The sequence below is a fragment of the Etheostoma spectabile genome, chromosome 10 (assembly GCF_008692095.1).
Source record: "Etheostoma spectabile isolate EspeVRDwgs_2016 chromosome 10, UIUC_Espe_1.0, whole genome shotgun sequence".
NCBI classification, from domain to species: Eukaryota; Metazoa; Chordata; class Actinopteri; order Perciformes; family Percidae; genus Etheostoma; species Etheostoma spectabile.
The window spans coordinates 8,932,108-8,959,877 of NC_045742.1; the positions used below are offsets into that span (position 1 = coordinate 8,932,108).

The following is a 27,770-nucleotide window of genomic DNA, read 5'->3' on the forward strand; positions in this document are numbered from 1 at the left end:
TCTTTCTTTCTTTCTTTCTTTCTTTCTTTCTCTTCTGAAAACAACTCTAGACAATGGCAAAAATACAATGAGTTTGTGGCTGGACCAAAGATCAAGTAAAATTATGTAAAATATGACTAACTTGTTTGTTGTATGCAATTCACATGCATGCATGATTATAGCATTGGCACGTTGCAGTGTGTAATTACTGTACATGATAAAGAAAGACTCAAAGAGACAGACACCTGCTATGCTCAGCTTGGCAAAAAACAATTGCCCAGGTGTTCCTAGTGTCTCTCTTTGTCTCTCTTACCTTCCTGTGTGTGTGTGTGTGTGTGTGTGCGCGCTTGCGCACGAGAGAGAGAGAGAATGCATAGGAAACAGCATGTGTGTGCATTTCTGTGCTCTAGCTATCCCAGTGGTGCCTTGCACCGGTTTTGCCCACGAGCTAGCGACCTATTTTTCTCGGTGTTGAATGAAGTAGACTTTTGAACAAAGAGAGAGGCAGAGAGGGACGGGGAAGGAGGGGTGCAGATCATTTCCTCTGCTTTTATTCAGGCTTGTGGATTAATTACCCTGTACCTAAACCTGATCCTGTGCTGTGAGCGAGACACTTTGGCATCACCCTAATCAATAATGCATTTTTTTGTCTCTCCATTTAATTTGCACGCAGGCCCCACACGCTGGCATTACCATCTCCCTGGAAAAGTGCAGTAGACACCTGATATCCAAAGTGCAGCACTCCACCCCCACCCCTGTGCCATACACCCCCTCCCCTCTCTGTTGTTCACTGACAAATTGATTCTCTCTTAATGTTCTGTATGGGGGTAAAATCTCAATCCTCAGGAGCAGCGTAATAAGATACACGGCATGTAGGATTAGTTCATGTGTTTGTACTAATTTGTTCCTGTTTTGGTTTAAATTGTAACACACCATTTCTATGTAAGGTTATTTAGCAATTTAGGGACAGCTCAGGTTTAAGGGGCAAAGTGGAGCTGCAACTCTTCAGTGTGGTAGCATTGTTAGCACGGTGCTACATTTGCAGTCGTCGAACAAGAGTAGCTGTTGTAGCAAGGTCAAAACTAACGGTGGAGACGGGTAAGTCATTTGATCTTGTTATTTATCTGCAGTTTGTTTGTGTGTGTTTGTTCCTGCATTGAAAGGAGAGCTGTATGTCGGGACCTTAGACTCTTGATTTGTTAAGCTTGTGGTTTTCTTGAGTACCTATTTGAGTAGCCACTCTCTAATGTTGACCAGGTGTTTCCAGACTTTCATTTTCAGGATGTCTTAGGATATTAGTTGTGGCAATCTATGAGTACTGTAGTTATTTTTGGTCCATAAAGTGTGAGTTCATGAGAGATACAGTATTATGCACTGGCAGAAAATTGTAGGCTACTACCAGTTGTGATATTTGGCAGTTTCATTTACTTAATTGATAATACAGTTTTTGTAATGTGGAAAGTTATTTTATGTTCATGTTTAGAATACCGGGACTTATTGGGTCAAAAAAATGTCACCAAATCCTACTTGACCTAGACATGGTATCTGTTGAAGGTGCCATTTGTAGTTTATTTTTTTAGTAAACAAACACAAATGTTGTTTAGTTATAGTTCTAGGAAACATGTTAAATGCATTTCCTACCTCATAAAACATTTTCAGAGCCATATTTGTTTTAGATTTTAAAAATCCTGCTTTGTGGGCGTCCATGTTTGCTTGCTAGCATTGTTAGTTGCCGTATTACAGCTACTAAATGTCGAGCAGCAGAACAGCATTAAACCAACAGCATAATGTTAATTGTGCGACCCACAGGCACTTGTGTTCATCTTTATGCATCCCTGTTTGAATGCATGATACAAAAAGGGGGTGGAGCTCTTGTTTATAACATTGCTCCATAGAACTCCTAGTGATCAAAAATTGCACAGCATACCTTCAAGTTATGTAGTATTTCAAATCATTTTAGTGCAACTAAAAAAAATTTTTTTTTAGATCAATATGTGCAAATGTTTGCTCACATTGTTATCAGATTCATCTTGTCCATGTAAAATCTTCCTAGTCAAGTTACAATGCAGACAGAGTTAGAAAGGATAATACAGGCAGTGACAGTAATTGCAGTTATTTTCTTTTCTTTGTTCTTCCACTGTCGGCTGCATTCCAGTGCATTCCTGCTGTATTTGTGTACTGCATGCATGGGAATGAATTATATTAGAAATATATTTCAATAAATTTATAAGTCGCTAAGAGGCTGTGAAATGTTGCTAAATCTAGTGAAAAAGTCGCCAAGTTGGCAACACCTTCAACGTGATTTCCCAAACTATGGAGCAAAATCACAGAATGTGCGTGTGTTAATCGCGCGTTAAAAAAAAATTGTATCTTAAAGGACTTTAACTTGTTATTAATGCATTAATTTTGACAGCTCTATTGTGTATGTATGTGTCTTTTATGTGTTTTATACCTACTGCACACCTAATCGCCCTTTGGGGACACAAATAAAGTTAAGGTGGAAGTGACTGTATTTTTAGCATTTATGTATTACAATTTCAGGTCAGATCCAAAGCATATTAATATATAAATGTCTGTTTCTTTATGTCAAGAAGTCCCAGCAAAATGAATGTTACTGAAAGCAGTATGGTCTGTGTGACGCCCTCTGTTTATTGTCAGGAAGGAGAATAGTGATGCAGTGCACCAAGCAAAGCTGTTGCTATTGTACAGTACATGTAAAATCTCATGAGGAATTGGTGACAAGTGGCAGAGCCGCCTCTGACATGCATTATTAGAATATATCTTTATATAATAAATTAGACTTTTCAGCTCTCAGGGCACAATCCTGTAACTGGTGGGCTTGCAGTGTTAACAAACAGAAAAACAATGCATAATCCATGAGCAGGCCATGAACTTTGTGGGAATCCATGTCCTAAATAGTTGACCCTATTAAAACAAAAACAGAGCAGCGGATCATTTGTAGTCACAATTTCACAAGACCTGACTTATCATGAATGCTGCCTATAGTAGCCTGTGTATTGTTCCTTTGCACAGCATGTGGTCCTTTTATGCCATGTTTGTTCAGTGCTTGTAATTTGCTGCATTTCTGCCACGAAGACACAGTACTGAACTATACATTTATTGCACTGGTTAGATTATTCTGATTTGTCAGCACTTACATTTGGGCTACCTTTGTACTGATCCTGACTCCCATCATTAGTGCACTTAGTCCTTAGTGCTAGGACAATGCTGAGCCAATTAACCAGCTGCCTGACTTCTGGCAATGCAGTGAACAAATAAACTCCCGTTTCCACTACCTTGCCTCTTGTACTACGGCATCTCATCTCGGTTAAGTGCAATGGAATATGATTTTAATCTATTATGTTTCACTCTTGTATTGTGTGGCAGAAGCTTAAAATTAATTGCTTATTAAATCAACATTAACCTCACGACACCATTTGCTGCCGAATAACACCACTGTGGCAGAGAAGGAAGGAGCTAGGATAATGGATGGCATTTTCTTTCTTTCTCCCCCTGCCGTTTCCATGTTGTCTTTATTGTAAAGAGAAGAGGTGGGTGTAAATACTGTACTCAAGTAGAAGCATATCTATGTATTTCCTCATTATATTACTGTAGAACACATTGATTGCTTTCAAACCAAATCAGTCACTCTCTGTAATTTACATTTTGTTCGAGTTTTTGACTTGGCGGGATCTGTGTTTGTATACAGAAATGTAACCAGTCAGTTACGTGTGTGTGTGTGTGTGTGTGTGTGTGTGTGTGTGTGTGTGTGCGTGTACGTGTGCATGGTCCAATAATCTCTCATGGTTCCTTATGTTGCGGGCTTATATCTGTTGCATGGGTTTGCTATAAATATTCTAAGTTGTTTGTATCATGTTTAGATTAGATTAGATTAGATTAGATTCAACTTTATTGTCATTACACATGTACAGGTACAAGGCAACGAAATGCAGTTTGGGTCTAACCAGAAGTGCAATAGCAGTAAGTGCAGGATATACAATGGTTCCGTAAGTGCAAGACATGGATATGTAATGAATAAATATAGAAAAGAATACTATTATAAACAGAGTTTTACAGATGGGTTTGTCCTATGAATACAAAATATAGATAACAGGTATTGTGAGCAAGATTTACAGCTAGGAATTTGGTGGATATTACTATAATTGCAAATTTTTTACGATATGTGCAACAGCATAATATAAGAAATAAGGTAAAGTTTGGGCAGAAACTATCCGAATTAAAGTGCGGTGGAAAGTAATTGCATATTACAGTTAAAGTACGGTAGTGCGGATGTAAATGTAAACAATTGGTACTGTATATAAATAAACAGTCAGCAGTGCAAATGAAATGTAGGTAGTGAAGGTAAGTAGTGCAAAAGATGCAGATGTAAACAGTCGTACTATAGTAACAGTCAGCAGTGCAGATGAACATTTAATATTGCGATAACAAAATGGAGGCAGGTGTGAGGAGGGAGAGGAGAGTTGTCAGTATATGAGGGGAGGGATCAATGAGGATAGAGTTCAATAAAGAGACAGCTCGGGGAAAAAACTGTTCTTTAGTCTGTGGTCCTGGTCCGAGGACCCTGAAACGCCTGCCGGAGGGCAGGAGAGAAAACAGTCTGTGGGCTGGGTGAGGGAGTCCTTCAGGATGCTGCGAGCTCGTGCAGACAGCGTTTCCTCTGGATGTGCTCGATGGCGGGCAGTGGAGTCGGTGATGCGCTGGGCGGTTTTCACCACCGCTGCAGTGCCTTGCGCTCTGCACGAAAAAGTCCCATACACACACTGTTGCACAGTTTGTCAGGATGCTTTCTATGTCACAGCGATAGAAGTTCACCAGGATAGTTGAGGAAAGCTGATTCTTCCTCAGTGTCCTCAGGAAGAAGAGGCGCTGGTGAGCCTTCTTGAAAAGGAAGGAGGTGTTGGTTGACCAGGACATGTCCGCCGAGATGTGGATCCCCAGAAACTTGAAACTGTAATGGTGAAATGTTTTGACAGAACTTTCTGTATGTAGCTTTCTTATTAAGCTGCCATTTGACATTACCTATACATTACTAATGGGGCGGCTGTGGCTCAGTGGTAGAGCGGTTGCCTGCCAATCGGAAGGTTGGTGGTTCGATCCCTTGCCCTGCAGTCCCATGACACTGAACCCCGAGTTGCCCCTGGTGCTGCGCATGAGTGTGTATCTGATGAGCAGGTGGCACCTTGTACGGCAGCCTTGGCCACAGTGTATGATGTGTGTGTGAATGGTGAATGTATCCTGAATGATGTAAAAGCGCTTTGAGTAGTCGTTAAGACTAGAAGAGCGCTATATAAATGCAGCACATTTACATTTAATGATCAGCTGATCTATATGGTACACATCTTAATCTTCTTGCTCTTTACTATGAACTAAACACTGTTATGACAAATAAGGCAGAATGGAATGACTAAGGTGATTGCAGCAAAAAAAAACACACAGGGCGAAAAAATAGTTTAGTTGGAGGTTTAACATCCTAGTGTTTTTATTTTCACACTGGAGTTGTATGTATTATTCTAAAATAATAACTGCAAATGGTAGTTACATGCATGAACCAGGGTGTTTTAAATAGACCAGTCTATAGTGAGTGAATGAGTGTGTTATTGTGGACAAAAGCTGATCATCAGATAATGTGAGTGGCCAAATTATTTTGTTCTTACTTCCTAAACTGTGTATATCATTAGCAAATTAATTTGCACAGGAGAATTAACACATGGATTTTACCATTTTGGAAAACAGGGTTGATTAGACTACTTTACCATTTTCATTTTGCTTTATGAGCTTACACTTAACTTTCAATCTACACATGGTCTGACCATTGATAAATTATCCTTGAAAATGTGAGCCATCCACATAACAGTGTACAGGTAACTGAGTTGTGGTCCTACCACTTTTTAGTTCACTTAGCAAAGTTAGTGATTTTCCACTAGTCTGTTGACAGCAAAACAAAAAGCCATTTTAGTGATATAGTATATGTAGGCTAAGGAAAACACAGAGGTAGTTTTACCTTGGATTGGAAGCTACAGCCATGACACATTATTGTTACCTGCTTACACCTCCTCTGTATATGTCTCCATTTCAGACAGAAATAGCCGTGTATTCCATACAGTTGTATAGTTTGAAAAACATTGCTGATAAATCATATTTATGTCTGTGTTGTGTTCTTGAAGACAAAGCTGGTATATCCTTGCTGTTTTGTTAAAAAATGAAAAGAAAAAAAAAGCCATTTTCAGCCAGATGTGGGATCATAAAGCCAGCGACCAGGGAGACAGTAATGTACCCTTGTAACTCAATCTGTAAGCAGGCCACTGAATGGAGAAATGTAGCGTCTTTGGCTCGCACCATTCCCTCATTCCCCAGTTGTGACCTTTTTTAGCTCCCTTCCGCTTAGGGACTGCACTGATCCCGGTGCAGTCATTTGAGCAAGAGGAGAACAGTAAAGGGATAGCAGCATAAATGTGTTGCTTTCATTTACTGCTACAGCATAGAAATGTAAGAGGTTGTAGGCAGAGTCTTTCAATGGATTATACTTCATCTAGTGTTTGTTCTTCAAGCAACATAATAGCCTTTAAACGACTGGAATCAGCTTTCTTAGAGGTCACTTTTTGTCATCAAATAGTTTTGCCATCAGAAAAATAGAATGTTATGTTTTGTGCTATAGCACAGTATTTATTTATTGTACATGGCCCTTAAATCTCTGGCCTTTATTACTCACCTGTTGATATAGATTTAGCCAAACTGATATATATATATATTTATTTTAACATTCTTTTATTGGGGCTTTTCCCTTTGTATCATAGTGACAGGAAAGGTGGGAGAGAGATTGGGGATGACACGCAGCAAAGAGCCACAAGTCGTACTCGGACCCGGGCTGCTGACCTACATCTCAGCCTACATGACTACATGTGTGCACACTCTTACTGGGTGAGGTAGAGATCCCCCCAGATTTAGCCAAATTTGAACAATGCCTTGAGCACTGTAGGAAATCCTTTTTTAAGATCAACACACAATGCAAAATAGTGGCTTGTAAATATTGTAGCCTGCAAAGTCACTAACAAAATATTTAAGCAATACATCCACCTCAATTTGACTCATTGCATGCATACATAAAGAGGGATTGCAGTTCTTGGGCCGCTCAATCATAGAGGCACCAATCTTCCCTTCCCCCAGGGATAATTGCTTCAGACATATTCTCTGACCTATCCCATGCCTTAACAAGCGTAACAGTCAAACGATTGAGCTCTTTAAAGTTCATCAATGAAGGATAGAGTATATTCCACACATTGATGCTAAAATAATGTCAGTATGGACAGATAGAACACAGTGATTTCTAAATTACATTACAACCTGCCTCCATGAACAACAAAGGGATTATGGGTTTTGGGTTGTGCGTGTGACAGAGACAGAGAAATAAACATTACATTTTTAAATGATCTTTCTTTATATTTCACATTGTTTTTCATTAGTTTTAACATTCTGTCTTCAAAATGACTTTCCTCCCCAGTGTCTTGCCCTCTTCCTACATTTTTGCCAAGAACACTGTGTTTCTGTTTTTCCATGGTTACATATTTCAGCCATGTACTGTAGGTACGTTGATGGAGGCATGAGTGACACAGAGTGCAAGGTATTTTTTGAGATTGGATGTGGCATGATATTCCCTGACACTAATAAGAACTGTACTTTGCAGTTGTGTCATTTGTTAAAATAAGCTGATGGCAGAAAAACAAACATCAGTGTAGCATCTGCCATTGTTCTGCTTGTCTGACATACTACAATTAAAGCTCTGTAAAACCTGCAGGCTTGGGCACTAAAATATATCATGTTCATACATAGAAATTTATGAACATGCTTGTCATTTCCATACATAATATGAAATATGCAAATTGAAACATGTATACATATTTCTTTCTAATAGCTTGGACTTGGCCTAAATAATAAGCCTGTGGAGACGATGAGTGGCACATTTGTGGGTGGAAATGGGCTAACATAACAGGGAGCAAAAACAATATATTTCTACTGTGGTGTGTTCAGCGGTACACTTAAACCAAATGAAGCATTTCTATTGATTGTCACTTCCTTGGATTCTATTGTTTGGGAATGAGAAGGGGAGTCTTCCTTCTATTGGCTGACTTGGCTCATTGTTCACCATAGACCATAATAAAGAGCTTTACTGGTGCCATTATGCATTATCTGTGGCTAGTGACAGACTGATGACAAGCCTTAAAGATGGAAGCCATTTCACATATCAAACAATCAAACAAACTATAACAGATGGGAATGCTTACTCACAATGAATTGCTGTACCAGACATATACCTGCATGTTATATCATTTTAAATAGCTTGCATACCAGTTTATGTTTGGTTTAATTTATATTACAAACAGGTTTATCACAAATATGTTTTGGAACAGAGCATACATGTTAAATCGTAAGAGCATTGTGTTACTGTAGTGCAGGGGTGTCAAACTCATTTTTACCCCGGGCCACGTCAACATTATAGTTGTCCCCAAAAGGCCAGCTGTAACTACAAAACTGTACAAAAGTAGCCACTTTCTAACATATTGTCAAATAAATGTTTCTGCATTACATTATTTATTCAAGTGTACAAATACAATACATGGATTCACATGAATGTAAAAAATATATGTATGCACATTGCTTTGTGTTATGACATTAATCCCTTCAATTTATCAGGTTAATAGACCCACATTACTCCATCAGTCAAAGACCAAACCTTTGAAGTAAATAAAAATCTAGTTATTACATCAACTTTGTTCAAATCTTTTTGTCACAGTTAAGAGAGGCAGAACATGTGTGACAGACTTAGGATTTACAAAACCAAATGGCTGCAGACAACCTTGCAGAGGGCATATATGAGAGATGGTTTTGGTTACAGTAAACATTTGGCTGCATGGACACATACACCTGTAAACACACAGAATACATTGCTTAATATACAAAGAGTATATGTAATTTACTCAAAATAACAATAAGGGTTGTCTTGGTTCACAAGTACTGTATATTGGTCAAGTTCTGAGTGTAGTTGATGAGGTAATGCTGTTTGACCTCAACACACCAAAGATCCTTTCTCACCGTAGTACTCCATATTCCACAGCATCCTCATCCATTGATCATGTTCTGAAAATAACAAACACAAAACAAAATGCAAGCTCAACATTACATTTATTACACTGTACTTATTCTTGGTTGAAATAAATTTTTGTTATATTTTTAATTCAGGTTTTTAAAAATTCTTACCTATTTGTTTTCTGGCTGGATGTCTGACATTGTTTTCCTGCGGTCAGTCCTTCAATGTCTGGCTTTCGGTCTTGTGCTGCAGCAATCCGTAAAACAGCGTGGAGGTTGTCATTGGGGATGCGTGATCTATGCTTGGTCTTGTTTAGATTAATTATTGAAAACATCTGTTCGCACAGGTAGGTGCTCCCAAACATAGACAGAACACGGGCAGCATGAAATCAAAGCTGTTGCATCAAAGCAGGGGGCGGTAGATGGTAAAAGTCTTCGATTGCAGCACCCTGGAACTTTGCTCTCAGGCCACTATCGCTTTGAAGCTCTATTAACTCCATCTGAAGAAGATGGGGCGCACTGTCGACGTCGGCGGTGAAAGGATTGGCAAAGATGGCAAAGCCTGTGTGCTGGATTTTAAAGTCAGAGTAGCGCCAATCAAATTAATTAATTAACCGGTTCACTGCGGTTGCCAATCAAGCACATAAAAAAGCACCGGAGACCGAGGTGAAGATGCTCTGACAGACAGGGAAGTGGGCAAGATTGTTCTGTTCTAGTTGGGACTTCCATAGGTGCAGTTTACGCTGGAAAGCTGTGATCATGTCGGACATTTGCGTGAGGACTTGTTTGCGTCCCTGCAACCTCTAATTCAGTTGGGCGAGATGCTCCGCTATGTCACACAACATAGCGAAGTCACACCGCCAGTTTGGATCTGACAGTTCAAGCAAGGTTTTTTCTTTACTTTGCATGAAAAGAGCTATTTCTTTCCTAAGCTCAAAAAATCACTTGATGACCACGCTCCTACCCAGCCACCTTACTTCTGTTTGGTATGGTGCATCTCAATACTCTGAGCGCACCTCCTTCAAAAACAGTCATGTGCCCAAATGAAGTTCACTGTTTTCATGACTGTGGTCATTACATCATCCAGTTCCAGAACGTTTGCACAGAGTTTCTTGGTGGATAATGCAATGATAAGTATTCAGAGTTTTTTTTTGCATTTTGTCCTTCTATACTCAAACCAAGCCTGCTTTTTATCCACACATCGCAGGTGCGCCATCAGCGCAGTTAGTCCCACCAACTTTCCCCAGGGTAATTTAGTTTTACTTACGGACCTCTTTACTGCCTCAAAAATCTCCTTCCCCTTTGTCGTCCCATGCATTGCAGCTACATCCAAGACTACCTCATTGACAGTGAAGTCTGCCTTTACCCCTCTTATAAAAATGGATGGTTGCGCTGTATCCATATTGTCTGTGCTTTCGTCAACAGCTACTGAAAAAGCTTGGTAACTGTGTGTCTTTTTGGCCAGCTGTTTTGTCAGATTGCCAAACTGCCACTAACTTAACTCGGTCTGCAATGGTGTTTCTTGACAAACTCACATTTTTAAAAGTTTGTATCTGGTATGGACACACCTGCTCACATACCTTTAGCATGGTCCACTTCAAACGTGCTCCTTCTGAATGACATATGTAAGCTTGGGCGATTTCTTCAGTCACAATAAAGCTAGCTTTTTACGGCTGCATCATTTTGCGAATGAATTAAAAGGCAGCAGTCTGTCAGTTTTTCTTGGAGGCTAGAGTTAGCATACTTAACTCGGTGTTTGGTGTCAAAATGCCAACGTAAATTGTATTCCTTCATCACCGACACTGCCTCGTAACACAGAAGACATACCGTTTTTTCTTGAAGCCGAAACATGTATTTAGTACCAATATGAAAACACTGCTTTCTAGCGGCAGGATGCCGTCATTTTGCGGGTCACAAAATCGACATGCATTGTGGAAGATGTAGTTTATGGTCAATGAACATTGTAAAACAACATATACAAACAACATAGTTTGTCTGTGGACCAAATTGGTTAAAATGTCTTGTTGTCACCGTGGGATAGAGGAAAACGCAATTTCGATTTCTTTGTATGTTTTGACATGTGAAGAAATTGACAATAAAGCTGACTTTGACTTTGACTTTGACTTTGATATACTTTTATTTAAAGACAATTATATGCTTTTTGAGCTTGTGTGGGCCACATAAAATGATGTAAGATGAAAATGATCTTAATGTATTGCAGATTTATGTCTTTATGTTGCTGAGAGTTTACAGTGAAAATATGTATTTTTATATTTTTAGACTAACTCTATATGGTACCTCCTTTGAACCCAAGTTTGGGGTATGTTAGTTGAGGTTTGATCTGGTGAAGCAAGCACATGAGGTCAGCGGAGGAGCTTCCGCAGCTTTTCAATTAACTGAATCATCAAAACAAAGAGTTTGTTAAATCAAGGGAGCCAGGTGGTGAGAGTGCAGGTTCTTAGCCGAAAAGCTGCAGGTTCATGTCAGTGTCCTTGAGGACGACACTAAGCTGTACCTGCACGCCCACAGACAGATTCTCAATATAAGTTTAATGGAGTGTAATGTGAATTTTTAGCTCACTTTGACCCACTCTACAGAGAGCAGAAACCAAGCCTGCAGATAAAACCGTGACCTTTCTGCTTCTTTCCACAGTAGATAATTAGCCAATTGCTTCCTTTTAATCATAACCTCTTACAAGCTTGAGAAAAAGGATAATTGAGTCCGACCGTTGCCATCGGATCAAGGATTTCATGCTCTCTTCTTCTCTGTCATCATGTCCATGCATCCTCACTGTCATTTGTGATAGAAAACGCTTGGTCTGGATTGTTCAGTTGTTTTTGTCAGAAAAAAGAGGTAATGTTTCTTTACCCTATTTTTAGTAAACAAAACGTGGGAAACTATGAAATGAAGATTACACTTAAGATACTGCATACTCTATACATGTACTGCATTTGGAGACCATCAGCCGTAAGTAGCCCTTGGTAAGCTACTTGAGCTTACCTTGTGTCCACAGATTGTCAGCATAGTGTGCTAGCTGCTTCATTATCAGGGGTTTTGAGATGGTGTTAGAATCCTCCCAGTGCTGGCAGATTCTCTTAAAATTGACGAGTATGCATACTAATGGACTGATTATTGTACTAAATACTGAAGTGTATGTGAATTTACCTGCAGATACAGAGAGAGAAAGAGATGCAGACTGGCAGTCAAATACGTTGAGAGAAAGACAGAGAGATTTTTTCCACTATGTGCAATTTCAGAACACTTACGTGATTCTCAATCCCAGCATGCCTCAGCCTGCCACTGCCATGACAGATGCTCCAAAATTGAATATAGATTTCAGTGAGCAAGGCAGGCGTGCCTGATGAATCTCAATTTGCTGCTGTCCGTATTTCATAGTCACCACTATGGAAAGCTCAAGGGGAGAAAGTGAGAGGACTTTGGCTGCACCTGCCAAACTGTCAGTTGGCTAGTGTCAAATGATGATCGGTACTTCATAAAAGCCCATATTTATCCCACACTAATTCATTCCCTACATCATTTCATCACCAAAACGTACATCCATGAGTGGGGAAAAGCAATAGATATAAAGAAAGCATGCTTTATTTCATAACTGCAGTGATCTTAAGAGAAGAAATAGCCCACATGATGACCATTGCTCAGCAGTAGAAGATAGTAGAAATGCTATACAGCAGCTTGAGGGTGGAACAAATGTAGAGAGCTTCCCCAAGGGGGGTGGAGGTGCCTTGACTGCTGTGTACCTGTCAGTCTATTTATAGTTTGCTTTGAAGTACTTATGAAATGACACTGGATGCTAGTGTTTTGCAGCGGAATGCTCTTGTGGAGCATTTCTGCCTTTCAAAATGAAGACTATTTGATCTCTTGCTAGAGCTTTCACTGCTGTATCTTAAATTTAAATTAACATACCTGCGTTTTTGTATACAATCCAGTTCATGACACATTGTGAATACTTCACATTGCAGTAGGCCATTTCCCAAACCACAAACAGTATATACTGCTTCGTTTAGACGTATGACACTATTAAATAATGCTACAAAGGCCACACGCAATCTAGCACAGTATGCAACATAATAAGCACAGGGAAAAAGAACAAAACATGAAACCACCATGCAATACTCTGTAATGCAAAACTTTAGTATAGCAGCAGTAAGTGTTTTCCATCTAATAATTTAATGATTTAGACTTGTCTTTGTAATTCGAAGCTAGTGTGCCAGAGAGAAGTCTAACCCATTCTATTAGAAAAGAAATGACCACCTTACTGACCACTGAGTGGATGCTACAGAGGCAGTAAGTACTACTGTACATTAATAATACAAGCAAGTCAGTGCAGTGTCAAATTCTGGTAAAGCAGTAAACTAATGTTATATGGATGGGAAAAGGAAATGCCTATGAAAACCACATCTTCAATTTGAATTACTTTCAAAAGAGCATTTTACAAATCATTTTACAAATTTAATTATTTTAACCATGACAAAGACATAATAATGAAAAATAATACACGGTAGATCTAATTAACATTTCACACATAGTTCTATTAAAAGTTTAATTGTGCCATTAGGTGTAAATGTGTTTAATTACCATAATACTTATTTGTATCATCTATAATTTAATCAACAATAATTAAACATGGAACCAATCTACAATGATTAAGCTTGCATATTAGAAGCTCCATACATCACAAATGTACCTATCCTAAACACAATTCAGTCACCCGAGCCTACCTGTATAATTAAAAAGTAAAAGGAAGGCAAAGTCAAAGCCACAATCAAAAACACCAGTGCCTAAATATTTTTCTGTTTTATTCCACTTTCATCTCTGTTGTACGTAACCCCGGAGGTGACATGGGGGGCGGGGGGGAAACAAAAAAAGGAAACCAAAAAATACTGGGGACAAACACTTTTGCGAGATCTTGACTTTGTTTTGCAATATCTCCAGTTTTATTTTCAACATCTCCAGTTTCATTTGCAATATCTCCAGTTTCATTTGCGAGATCTTGACAATAAACTAATGTATTTAGACAACCAAGGAGATATAATCATATCATGCTACTAGCTAAATTCAAGCTAGTTACTAAAGTTAGCCTGCAGTCATTGACATCAACAGTCAACCACAATATCCATTGTGACACTTCAATGTGGCATGTATTAATTAGTAATGCTTATAAAAATAAATGTTGGCTGTATTTAGACAACAAGGTGATGTAATCATGTCGTGCTACTAGCTAGCTAGAGACTAGCGATTAGCTAGCGCGATACGCACTAGTTACTTTATCTGGCAAAAAAAAGTCAAGATCTTGCAAATAAAACTGGAGATATTACAAAACAAATTCAAGATCTCGCAAAAGTTTCCATCCCCAGTAGGTCTACATATATTTTTGTTTATTTTTTCCCCTCCATGTCACCTCCGGGGCTCTGTACTATTGTAACAGGAGCGTGTTTATGACATGTGTTACAATTTTATATGAATCAACATAGACTTAAATAGGTTATGTGTTTTAGCTGAATAAAGCAAGACTATAATCATCTGAGCAATAATTTCGAGCCTTGAGGGCAATGGGCACAAGGATATTTGTTGTATCTGTCGGAGCATCAAACTAGCTTTAAAAGATTACTCCTTACAACTCCTCACTCCCTTGTATAGTTTATGATGCTGGTATTTGATCTAGTCTTCCACAGTGAATATATCACAAATGCCATGAAAAATGCAGTTAAGCAGCAGGAATTTAAATTCTGCTGTGCACTCTGGTGCTGTAGCTTCTTTTCTTCATACAGTAACTGCCATTGTACATGACGAACTTTTTACTCTTTTAAAAACAACCCTTTGGAGTGAATTGCGTGATGCCACCAGGGGGTGCGGAAGGAGACAGCAGAGCTTTCTAGTATAATCAGAGTAGACATGCTACATGTGTCTATGTGTGTTGCCGCATCTCATTAAGGCGAGGTATTGGCCACTGAGCCGGCTAAGAGAAACAGATAGGGAGCAAGTGGTGGTGTAGTTTCCTTCACCACAAATGCAGCCGCTCTGCTCTTTCTCTTCCTCCCAGGACTCACTGTGAGGCCCCTGGAGCCCAGGCCAGTCAAAATGGTTCCAGTTGACGCAAAGGCCCTCAAGGATCCCACAGTCGAAATGAACACCACAGACACAATATACACTCTGTGTGTGCAATAAATACATGTACATAGCCTATAACGTCAAGCAGATGCGCCCTTACAACAAATTGGAAATATATGGAAGAAAATGAAATCTAAGATTATCAATAGCTGTGGGAACATGAAAACCTGCATACTTGATAACTCTGTGATGGGCTGATTTCAAATATCCAGAAAGCTATATGGTTGTTATTTTAACAGTTTAAACGACATTGATTGTGTAACACATTACATTATTTACTTCAGTGCAGAGCCTTTTGCTGCTTTTTTCTGGCAGAGCAGCTCTCCAGCACACACTAAGAGGCCAAACCTAGCTTTAATAATTTCAACCACAAAGTTGGGAAAATAGTTTTTTCAACACAATAACATAAAATGCATGTCTTTAAAGAGATATAATTGAGCAAATACCTTTGCATTTTACTTATGTGAGTCCATTTGATACTCTTTAGCATTGCTTATATACTTTCTTGGTTATTTCTATGGCTGTCAGTCATCAGATATGGCTTCAGTCTGAATGTGTCATTTGATGTTTTTGAATTGTAAGATTTGATTGTGTTAGGGCAAATTTAAATCATGTCTTAGATTTGTTGCGCCTTGAAATGCTGCTTGTGTTGACAGATTGTTGCTAAGTTGTGATGCCAGATTGTAGATAACAGGCCCGTAAAAATTCCACAAATCCTTGAAACTACCCATCAAAGATTGATGTGAAGAGGTTTACCCAGAGGGCAGTTTGTTTTACTGAACATCCTGATTTGATTTGAAAGCTCTCAGAGTTCTTGAGCAGTCCAGTCCATGTTAGTTAAAATAACATGTATAAATCACAAAATGCACAAGTTTCAGCGAATGATAATTGAAAAATTGTATAGCCTATAGGCATGTCTCTCTACTGTTTGTGCTTTGATATGGGGAAATACTGTGACGTTATTGCCTTTTTGGGTTACTGTTTGCTTTCGCTGTTAAGTGCGTTGAAGAGTACCATGCCTTTTAAGAGAGGGGACTAAGTGTTTTTGGCACAATGAATGACGGGTAAATAAAGATTGAAAATAGCAATTCAGCCTTTAAAAGTCCATTAATTACCCAGATAAAGATTAGGAAATGTCCTAATTTATTTGCCTTGTTGGCTGCCATCGCCCTATCTGCAAGTAAGATGACATTTACAGATGGCAGTGACCAATGTTTATCTGTTGCGTTGCATCAGTTTCAACTGTTGTGTTCAGAGCTGTAATAATTCCAAATGTTGCTGTACAATTAATTGTGTATAAATAATTTAAATTAACAATGTATATACATATAACAAATTGAAGTTTTCAATGAATCTCAGGATACATCTTTTGTTATAGTAGGCCTACAGTTGTGTGACCTAGATAAGCAGGTACACAGCCTATGACGTAAACCATGCCTCTTTATTATCATAAAATATCATAAAACATAAATTCAAATTGATAATAGAACATGGCTCCCCATTAATAAAAAACAAAGCATTAATCATTAACAGAAAACAAAGCATGTTCAACTTGAGACAGCAACAGCCCAGGATGTTTGGAGTTAATATTGCAACAAGCTGCTGCTAGCATACCTTTGGTTCAACGGTCAAACCAATAATATAATTACAGTTTGGCACATTCAAACAGTTACCTTCAACAGTCATACCCCTTAGGACCTTAACAAATGTTAACAACAAGTTATTTAAAGATAAGAAAAATAAAAGCCCAAATCCCTGGGGAACTACTGTAGCATAACGTTAATAAATGATGGCCATTTCCGCTGCAGCGTTGTCATATATACCATAATGTTACCAATTTAACAAAGCATAATAATAGATTAAACCCAACAGACAGCCTAACTACCTTATTAAAACACATATGAAGGTGCTTTGGTTGATTTTTAACAAACGGAAGCCGAAGTGTGGTTTGGTTTTAGTGTGCAGATGTTAACCTTTGCGGCTCACATCTTGGATGAAAATAGAAATGGACTGAGCAGCAACAAGGCAGAAATATTTATCCTTATGAAGAAAAACATTCATCTGAGCTTTCATTTTCTCAAAGGCAGAGCAGGATACCCAGGGCTTGGTTTACAACTATCACCATTTCTAGCCACTGGGGGACCATAGGCAGGCTGGGGGAACGCATGTAAAGGATTAAAAAAAACCTCAAAAGGGAATGTTTTTGGAAAATAAATCTTTTTGTTGGGTGTTGTAAGTACTAAAACATTCTTCTCATTGAATATGTAGTTGTATAGCAGCTAAATAGCAGTTGTTGTTGTTTTTAAAGAATCTTTTTCATGTGAAAGAAGGTTATATTAAAGGTTGTTTCATAAATATGTACGATTGGATTTGTGCTCATTCAAAGATAGTAAACCATTAGTTACGCCAGGCTACCTTCTATCAATAATTGATGACTAGAAGTAGACATTGCTGATTAGTTATTGATTTTGCAAGACAACATTTTGGTTTCCAAAAATGGATGCATTGATCCCCTGATCACATTGACTGTGTGGAGGGCTCATTGATTTCATGTTAGCAAAGCTCCTTGCCTACTACTTAGCTTACAGAAAGACTCCAAGAATCCATCTTTTTACTCACTCCTTGATGGCTAGAATGGCAGATGTGAAAAGTCGGAAGTTTCCTCCAATAGCAAAAAAGCATCTCTGTTTCTCACAAGAGCAAGAAACAGAAACATGTCTGTTATTGTAAGGTTTTATTCAAGTAAGGGTTTGAAGAATACCTCAAGTAAGTTTAAGTGAAAGCTGAAGTCAAAGTTGCAAGTGATTCTGTCATGTCATTTCCTAGACCACGGGTCTTCAAGGTTTTTTTCAGCCAAGGACCCCTTAACTGAAAGAGAGACTGATTAACGACTCCCTGCTACACATATTGTTTAAAATTAGGTTGCATATTAAATCGGAGCTACTAAAACCTTTAATGGATACCTTTTGAGTGCATAAGATAAAATGCTATTAAAATAATAATTGTTCGCATGACTTTATGAATAATGCGTTAATGTCAAACATACATGTGGAACAGTGAATCCTTAGGATTACCTGTACCTTTGGATGGCTAACTTAGTGACTGCCTTACCTACAAGCCAGTACGCCTATCACCAATGGGTTTTTTCACAAATAATAGAAAAAAATCTTTATTGTAAGCTGATTATTGCAGATTTGGTAATTAAAGTGGGTAGTAAAAACTACCCACTTGTATCAATTGTATGTTTGACAATAATAAATGTCCATGTCCTTTAACACTGAATACATATTAGCAACACAAACAGGTTAAATAACAAGAGGCCAATGGATTTAAATCTTCATAAATAAAGCACTTCGCTGGCAACATGTGAAACCTTCCCTATGGGGACAAGTGGGAGTGATGGATGTTATTGGCTCACATTAACTTCCAGGAGTCCCTCACTCTCACATCTTCAATTCCCTTGCTTTTATACCTTCACTGGAGCAGACCAACTTCTTCATTGGCATAATAATGTGATTAATTGCTTTCTTGTCATTGGGCCCACTGAGTTTTACACTGTAAAGAAGTATAAATCAGGCGTGTATTTACAAGCAATCAAATCTTCATGATCGAAAGAAACATATAAATTATGCCCAGCTGTGCAAAGTAATTGCTTCTGCTTTATTAGCTGTGTTTCATTAGTTAAAAGGAAAGACATTTGGATTGGGAGGATACATTTTTAATTTTTTTTTTTTTCATTTTTGGCTAAACATTAACATAAAAACATCTTAGTAAAGGCAATGAACATCACATTGTATTTGACTACATGTTTTTTTCTTTTCTGTTGCAATGATATTACACTTTCAGATGGATTTTCCTAGCTGAAAGTCCTGTGGTTTTCAGATTCCCCATGCAGGTTAACATCCGTGTTTCAGTGGCAGCTGTAACAAATGAGTTTTAAAAGCGTATAAAACTTACATTCAAAGACCATGGTTTTTGACTACTAAGGTGGTTCAACGTAAGTAAAATCAAATTTCAATTGTTTTGATAAATCTAATTTTAAATGTCATCAAGGGACACAGGCATCACTTTAAAGAGATGTGTGTGTGTATAGGGAACATATTGACATATATAAAACATACTGCATACTACAGTAAAAAAAATGATTTTTAAACAATATTATGAAACTAAAATATGAAAAAAAAGTTCATCTTCAAGGATACCTATGAGATTCCCACGTCAAGATGTTAATGAAAACATTTTTTTTTATCTTGTCTCTCTTTCAGCTGATCAGTGAAATGTGAAGAGAGAAAAAAACATACCACTTCCCAATCTGTCCCTCACCGTACTACAAAATAAAGTACCAATTATCTGGGTTTGGACTGTGGTAGTTAAAAACAAATGCTGATGAAGCTCTGATGTTTATAACAGCATCCAGGTGTCCTTGCATATTAAGACACTTTATGATCACATAATTAAGGAGAGACACTATTGTCTTGATTGGTGTGCATCTTGATTCCAGGTGGCAAATGGTGGCCTAATAGATTCTTACAATTCAAGGCCAAGCTTGTGGCAGGCGGGGGAATTTGTGGCAGCTATTACGATATCCAAAATCTAAGATGATATCTAGTCTTATTTCACCATAACGATATAACATCGATATATTGCCCAGCTCTAAGCCAAAGTATGACAAATTGTCAATGAAAAGTTATTAAATCACATTATATGCAATGATACTGCATTTCAACGTAAACTACGATCAACTTTATTTTCTAAGCACAGTAAATAAACAAGGATTTGTCATGATAAAGACACACTGCAAAACAATGTTGAAACAGTGATATCCTGTACTTAGTGTACTTCGAGAAAATGGGCATCACACAAGGGACAGCGCTGGTAATTATGAAAATGTAAAAAGGACTAAGCGTCTACAGCCATGCTCGTGGGCTCTGTGAGGCTGTACTTTACTTAGACACAGTGGTGTCAACAAATGTCAACTAGCATTGTGACCTGATGATGGCGCTACAGATGAAAAGTAAGGGGATCCAAAGTCAGGAGGATACATTGCCTAGATGTCTATCTAGCAGTTGTTGCGATAATTCACTTTGACCTGCTGGTGGTGCCAAATTAAAAGTCAGAGGGTCATCATAATCATTTGGATTCCTACGCTGGGGACCATGAATGCCTGTACAACAGTTCATGGCAATCCATCCAATTGTTGACATTGCCATCCACTGTCTGGCCATGCTAGCATGGCTAACAATCAGTGCCAAGATTGAGTACCTTTTTAGTGTGTATCGTTTGTGTCTAATATTGTCATATTAAGTTTATTGGGACAGCTACATCAACATATATTAATTCATTTTTCAATCTGCAGTGTCATTTGGCAGACACAAAGGAGATTATTATGAATTCAGCAAAATCCCCCTTTTACAGCTCATCAATATTCTGTGGCCAGTGTGAAGTTCTGGGTTCAAGCTTAACGAGGGGATCAAACAGATAAAGGATCAAAAAACAGAACAGCTATTTTCCTTGAACTCTTAATGGCATACTTATAGCACAGGGTGTCAAGAATAATTTTAACAGGAGTGTCCTTAGTCAAAGTTTTTTTTTTTTTTGTATCTCTCTGCCTTTGGAATTAGAGGAGATAACGGTCTCCGTCTCTCTCTCTCTCTCTCTCTCTCTCTCTCTCTCTCTCTCTCTCTCTCTCTCTCATTGTCGCATTACCAACTCAGGCACGCCTTTTGCATAATCACCATCCTCTGTGTTTCCTCCTGCAGTCTGGATAAGGGGACTCATTATAGTAGAGAGAGTAGCAGGCAGGGGCCAGTGTGCATTGCGTAGGTCACACTGTTTGCTAAGGACTCAGAAAAGATCAGGAACTTCTGCTAAAAGAAATTTTACCATGGATACAGCACAATACTGACACTGTAAGCCTTGCTTAGGTTTAAATAAAACAGATTAGATATACTATATCATGTGATTTAATTCATGTGGTTTGAAAACTCAGCATACAGCCAAGTTTCTGCTGATGTGCTGTCACTGTTTCTGCTATCGATTCCTTGTCTCTTCTATGAGCTTCTAATTTTCAAGAATTGTGTTTTAAAGTTGTTTAAAATTGTGATTTTTATGTTTTGACTCTCATGGCTTTTAAGCTTACCTGTATTTTTTTCTTTTATTTCTACTTTTTCCCTCTCCCATTCTTCTAGATAAAAGACCGAAAATAGGGACGACCACTGCAAACGTAGAGAAAAAAGAATAGGCCATGGCTGAGGGGATGATTGCTTCTGAAAGTGGTAAGCAGACATTTACAGTGTCTTAGCTGTTTTGTTCCAGACTTTTGTGTTCATTTTGGCCAATTTCATTACTTTTGTGTCAGTTCTGGTGCCTTTGTGTTAGAGAGGAATGGACAAATAACATACGCGAAAAAAAAAGCCCTCTCTGTGGTCTTTATTTGGTCAGGGTGATATGATTATGTTCACTCACAGTGTTGCTCACTACCTGCAACCATCTTGAACTTCAGTGTGTGGCTTTCAGCCAACCATTTCTGTATTTGTGCAAAACACTTTTATATATATCATTTGTGGTCATTGCAGACAGTGAGAAAAGTTTAAATATAACTACAGTCCTCCAAGGACCCTTTTTAAACACAACAGTAAGCCAATGGAATTCATTATAAAAGGCTTTGTTGGGAATTTCATCCAGATTACACCTTTAGCTTTGTGACACTAAACCTGTTTATTCCTGCTTGCAAACAGTGTGTTTAACATGCAACTTTGTTAGCTAGCTAACTAACAATAACGTTAGCTAGCGGCCACTGCTCAAGTTGCTCGGTCCCTCCACGTTTTTGCTGATACAGCATTGACAGCCCTATAGGTGGGTAATCTGTTTAGCCATCTACCGCAGTTCGCTGCTGCCTCGAGTTAAAAGGAGTAACAAGGAGTTAAAACAGACGGAAAGAAAGCTCTTTCTGCCCATGGCTCGCTATTTCGGACATTGCTGGTTTGTTGGTTGTTGTCATAGCAATGACTACTACTCGACTATAAGCGCTGACTGATTATTTCCTGTTCAAAAACCACTCAAGCAGAGGGGGGAGGGGCAGTTGAAGCATGCCCTGACACTTAAACCGATCATAGCCCAGTAAAGGTATATACATGCAGGGTTCCCCCGGTGACTGAAGGAGTTCTCTACCTCTGTTAATTAGGGTATAAGATCTCTGATTTTTGAGGGTAAGGTGTAAAATGGTGTTTGAGAAATTGGGATACTCCCTTAACCCGAATTAAATTAGCTTTTTTAAACTGCATGTAAACGCACCGACTGTTTGGTCAGTGTCCCCTTTTGCAGCCTCACTGACTGTAGACACACACATCATTGTCAAATAAAGCCTTGACTCCTCATTAATGCAGCCAGGACATGCAGGTCAAGACAGCATGAAGTGTGTCATCTAAGGGAAAGGGTTCACTTTATCACCTTAGATTTTTTTTGTTGCACCTGGATCATCCTTTAAATTTCCAATGAGTGTTATGAAGTCAGCTTCTAAAGAAAGCCCTATGATTCATAAATTATTTAAGATTATGGATTGAAAATTCGGCAAGTGCTGTGTATTTCTCTTCATGTGCTGCTTTCAGCATATAATAGGAAGTCATTCTGAAGGAATATGTGATTATTATGTACTACATATATCACATAATCGAGTTTGACATTTATCCTTTAAGTTAAACAGACATTTAGTCACATTTACCACACAGTTTTACTGTATATTATTAGCATTTTAAGAATATGTGTGACAGAGATGCATTCTTGTATTCTCAACCAAGGAACATAACTTATATTATCTGTGCCAATACAATATGGTAAATTACAGGTTGTACAAAACGTGATATCACTTGCTATTTTTATTAAATAACCTGATCCTAATCAAATTGAAAGCTGATCCCTCACTAATTTCAGTTCTTAATGTCTGTTCAGATATCAAGGGATAAGGAATGGTGGTTGAAGGAAGCAAGCCATTACAGATATATTTTAAACCCTGATAACATTAGGACATGCATTATACAAAGTTGGTTGCAACTGAATATTCTAAATGTGTTTTTCCTGCTCACCTACAGAACCATATAGCTCACTCCTTTAACCAGCAAACACTGAAGATGCTCTGGTTACTGCGAGACCGAGACTAAATGGTTATTCTAATGTAGTAATTTAGTTTGGCAGTATATATTGACTGTGGCTATATAGATCCTCTTAAATGCATGAAAGACAGTGTTGCCAGTCTTATATGTCACATATGATCTAATTAAAATGGTCTTGATGACATACGCACTGTGCATTACACTGTTCAACAGCACAGAACAGTGCATTTCCTTCAGGCATGTTTGTTTTGCCAGGCATGTTGAGTACAGATCCATCTTATCTAAAGCCAACTCCAGCATTCATGCATCATGCAACAAAAAATATCATCTTGACAAGAGTTTTCATTTCAAGTCAAACTACAGTTGACATCATCTGCCAGTAGCCAAGCTTCTTAAAGATTTGAGATTATATGTGTGCTTCTCTAAATTTGTGTACTTGTGTAAAAAGTGTGTGCATATGTGTGCTGGCATCTTTCAGTAGTGCACACATACTCGTGTGTACGTCTGTATGCTCAAACTTGAGTATACGCATGACTGTGTCGGCAAGTGTATCTGCATCTGTGTTTGGCGGAGGAAAAGAGATAGAAAAGCAACAGAGGTGTTGTGCAAAGAGACGGGAGGCTGCAGACAGATAGTGTCTTTCCTTCAGTATCACCATTAAATCTTAATCTCCTGGCCCCTCATGGGAGGAGCCAGCCGAGCATGGGATTGTGTTTTGCATCTAAATCAAGATGTTGTGTTCCTTCAAAGAGGGCTTTATTAAGACAAAGTTTGATGTGTCTGTTCTCAACTTCACATACGTCTGGGTGCACAGGCTGATCATCCAGCTGCTGTTGTTTGTACTAAAGTCTTGTTAAATCCAATGACCTTGTAAACTGTAACATCTCTAATCCATTCAAAAGAAAGGGGGAAAACAAAACTCAGAAGGGAGTATAGTTAAATTATTAACCATTGTGTGTAAGCTTCAGCAGGTTGCATCAAGGGGCTAGATTTTCGTTGCAGTCAATACGACAAGCTAAAACCAGAGGTTGTAATTACATATTGAGAGTTTTCTTTTCTTTTTTTCTAATTCTTAAATGAATAAAATATTGATTCTTGGACTAATATTGTCTTTTCCTTAAGTATTGAAACTGTAGTTAAAACCTGTTTCATTACAGCATAATAAGGACTTTAAGCAATGGGCATTTTTTGCAAACGGGCAATTGTTTGACTCTGTCATTTTGGCTGGTTATATTACAGTGATAGAGAAATGAATGGACCGATTATTATTTAATAACCTTATTTAATAACATCACCTTTATTAAACCTATGAAATTAATTTGCAAGAACCCAACCCTAGTTAGGTGTTGTGTTTAAACCATAGAAATTGAATGAAAGCGGGATGGACATTCCCATTCAAATCAACATAGCATATAGTTCCAGTGTGGCCATTTTCATGTGTACTGTAGCCATTGCAAAGAACTGTGACCATTTTAGCTGGCTACATTGTATAAAGGTCTCTATAAACCAATTTGTGGCAAGTTGTGTAATCACTAAGATGAGTTTTTGTAACCCCAGACATGATGGGTTAAAGGAGAATTCTGGTTGATTTCAACACGCAGATCTGTTTTTTGGAAATGTGGAGTGCTGTCAGTAGCAAAAAAAATTAGACCAATCGGTGCTGCCTACACTGTGTTATCCTCCTGCTAGAGTTAGCACCCAACAGGCTTAAACAGGGCAAATGTTAAACGTGTTTTAGCCTCATAACAGGTTCAAAATGTCAGTAAAAGTGCCTGCCTATGTGCAGTGATTCCTTCCGAGAGAACACAGTGAATCTGACTGCAGTAGATGTAACAGAAAAGGCATACAAGTTGTGTTAATTCATACCTCTGTTCATTTCCTGTTTTCTGGTGAAGTCCACACTAGTTGAACCAGCAGCGCTGCAGTTCAAGAGTTCATGAGGTAACTAAGCAACTTGAACTTTTGACCTGCTGCAGCCGGCTCTGCTCTCCTGGCTCCACTGTGGTGTCAGGTTACAGCCTGTTTCTACATAGTCATTACTAAAGACAGAACAACGGCAAATCGTTTTCTTGTGGAAAAAATACATTTTGGAACATTGGATTGTATGAGTTCTACAATTGACTAGTGTGGACTTCACCGAAAACAGGAAATAAACAGCAGTATGGATTAACACAACTTGTATGCCTTTCTGTCACATCTACTACAGTCAGATTCACAGTGTTCACTCAGAAGGAATCACTGCACATTGGTAGGCACTTTTAATGACATTTTGAACATGTTATGAGGCTAAAAACAAGTTTAAAACTAGCCCTGTTTAAGCCTGTTGGGTGCTAACTCACAGTGTTACTCACTATTGCCACCTGCCACACTTTATTCCTTGTGAAGCTGAAATAAAAACACTGGCAGAGCTTTTAATTATGGTTACAGCAAAAATATCAGTGTTTATACAGAGGGGATAGATTTTCTAGTGCTGACATTTCCAGATAGAGGACATGATTTGTTTCTTTTTATTTGTTGTTTTTCTCCAATGAAGTGCTACATTTTCCCCCAACATCAATTCGATATGGTATTATTAGATCTGGCTGCTCACTTTGAGATATGACAGGGAAAAATAATCTCTCTGAAAGAGGTAGGCTCTGACAGCACACTGAGACGTAACAAAAAGCCTGGCTGCTGTTTTAAAGGGAGAAGACAGTAAGAAGACTGGTTTGGAGAGGAAAGCCTGCTCACTGCAGATAGAAGACAGGGATAAACCAGCAAGGATGCTCAATTCACTGCACTGTACCTAGTCCCGATTTATCATGGATATGATGTTTTTTTCACGGGTTTCCTTTCTCGTCGTTTAAAGGATTGATTCTAGGACAAATGTTATTTAGTAAAGCATGCAGGGGAGATGATATCTAGGAAATAAGAGAAATCTATATGTGCTGGAATTTGCCAGTGTTTTATTTCATATTGTTACATAGTCACTCTAATTCTTGTGTCTGAGTAGATATTCTTTTAACAATATTTAAAAGATAATTTTTTATTTTTTTCTATATTTTACTATAAGGTGGAGATTTGGTCTTTGTGGATGCATTTTTTATTTTAGTAAGACATTCATGGGAATGGAAAACACATAGCATTCATCTTGTGTATTATAATTGCTGTGTTGCCCACATGCCTCATTATTCTTGGTAATAGAGTCATATCTTCACAGAGTTTATTAATTCATCATTATTTTCTCATTCCGTCTTTACAAACATCATTTATAGTCTGTCAATTGACAAATTATGCTGTATTGTTGTGTGGAACTGCATTATATTAAGTTCTATCTAGTATTTTGTGATTTAAATTTCTGAATAATTTGGGAGTTGGGACACAATAATACTGTATTACATACCACAGAACAGTTTTCTATGACATCAGTTGTCTTAACTTGCTACTTGGTACTTACAGTATAATGTAAAGCTAGGGTTCATTCACATAGAGACAGAGCATGTCCTTCCCCCACCGGGGAGGGAAACAACTTTACACACTCCATTAACTTGTATTGTGTTGAGGTGGCTTCTTGTCAATTCCGTCAGAATTGTCATTTCAGACAGAAAAAGGCCTAAAAGCTACTGTGTGAAGTTATGGTCATGGGCGGAGCTAAGCGCCAGATAGAGCCACGGTGCCGCTGCAAAATAGCCATAGGAAGGAACTTGCTTTGGTGGAACATGTGTTGGTTCAAAATTAGTTTTTTTAATCATGCAACAGTAAACTCAGATTGGACAAATAGTCTAGCTAGCTTTCTGTAATTAACCTGCAGAGATCTGAAGAGCAGTTAACCATAGTCCTTACAAATCGACCAGAGTTTATAATGCCAACACAAAGAAAGCCCAAAGGGGAGCAATCCCGGATGTGGAAAGTTGTGGATATAGACTATTTTTAGGCTAACTATATGCCATTTGTAAGTTGAGCTTAAGCATTTTGCACACAGTTTGCAACTTGTGTTCTAGTGAAATATGTATAAATCAGAGAGCTATGCAGTATTATGTTTGCAAGTGCCTTAGCTTGCTAATATCTACATAACTAACATTAAGTTTCTATCAGCTAACTTAGACCTAAGTTGCTGAAATAATTCTTATGTTTTTAGCTAGCTAGAGGCACTTTGTTAACGTTTCAGCCCTTAGTTGCATATTGTGGCACTGATTGGTTTCCCCTGTGGTAGGTGTGGCTTTCAGAGTTTACATGAGCACTGTCTCTATTTGCATTCCATCAGACCTAAATATGTTTGGGCTTTACAGTATTCTCTCAGTTCTCATCAGGCTACTTCAGGTGTTCAAGAGTTTGACCAGTTCCCTAATCCCAATAAATGTTATGCCACCGGTATTTTTAGAGCAAGTGTCAAATCTTACAGAGGGCTGATATGTCCTTTTTGAAAGAAACTCATCATCTTATTGTTTAGTATGGCTAACCTTTCATTATCCA

General features: G+C 38.3%; 1 protein-coding gene across 3 annotated transcripts in view; it reads left to right on the top strand.

The window, feature by feature from the left end:
- Nucleotides 1-27,770, top strand: part of lingo2 (leucine rich repeat and Ig domain containing 2) — a 265,572-nt gene that overhangs the window by 114,881 nt on the left and 122,921 nt on the right. For all 3 annotated transcript variants that reach the window (XR_004333757.1, XM_032527565.1, XM_032527564.1), the window contains one exon: nt 21,399-21,485. The gene's annotated coding sequence lies outside the window, so the exon portion shown is untranslated. The remainder of the gene's footprint in view (nt 1-21,398; nt 21,486-27,770) is intronic.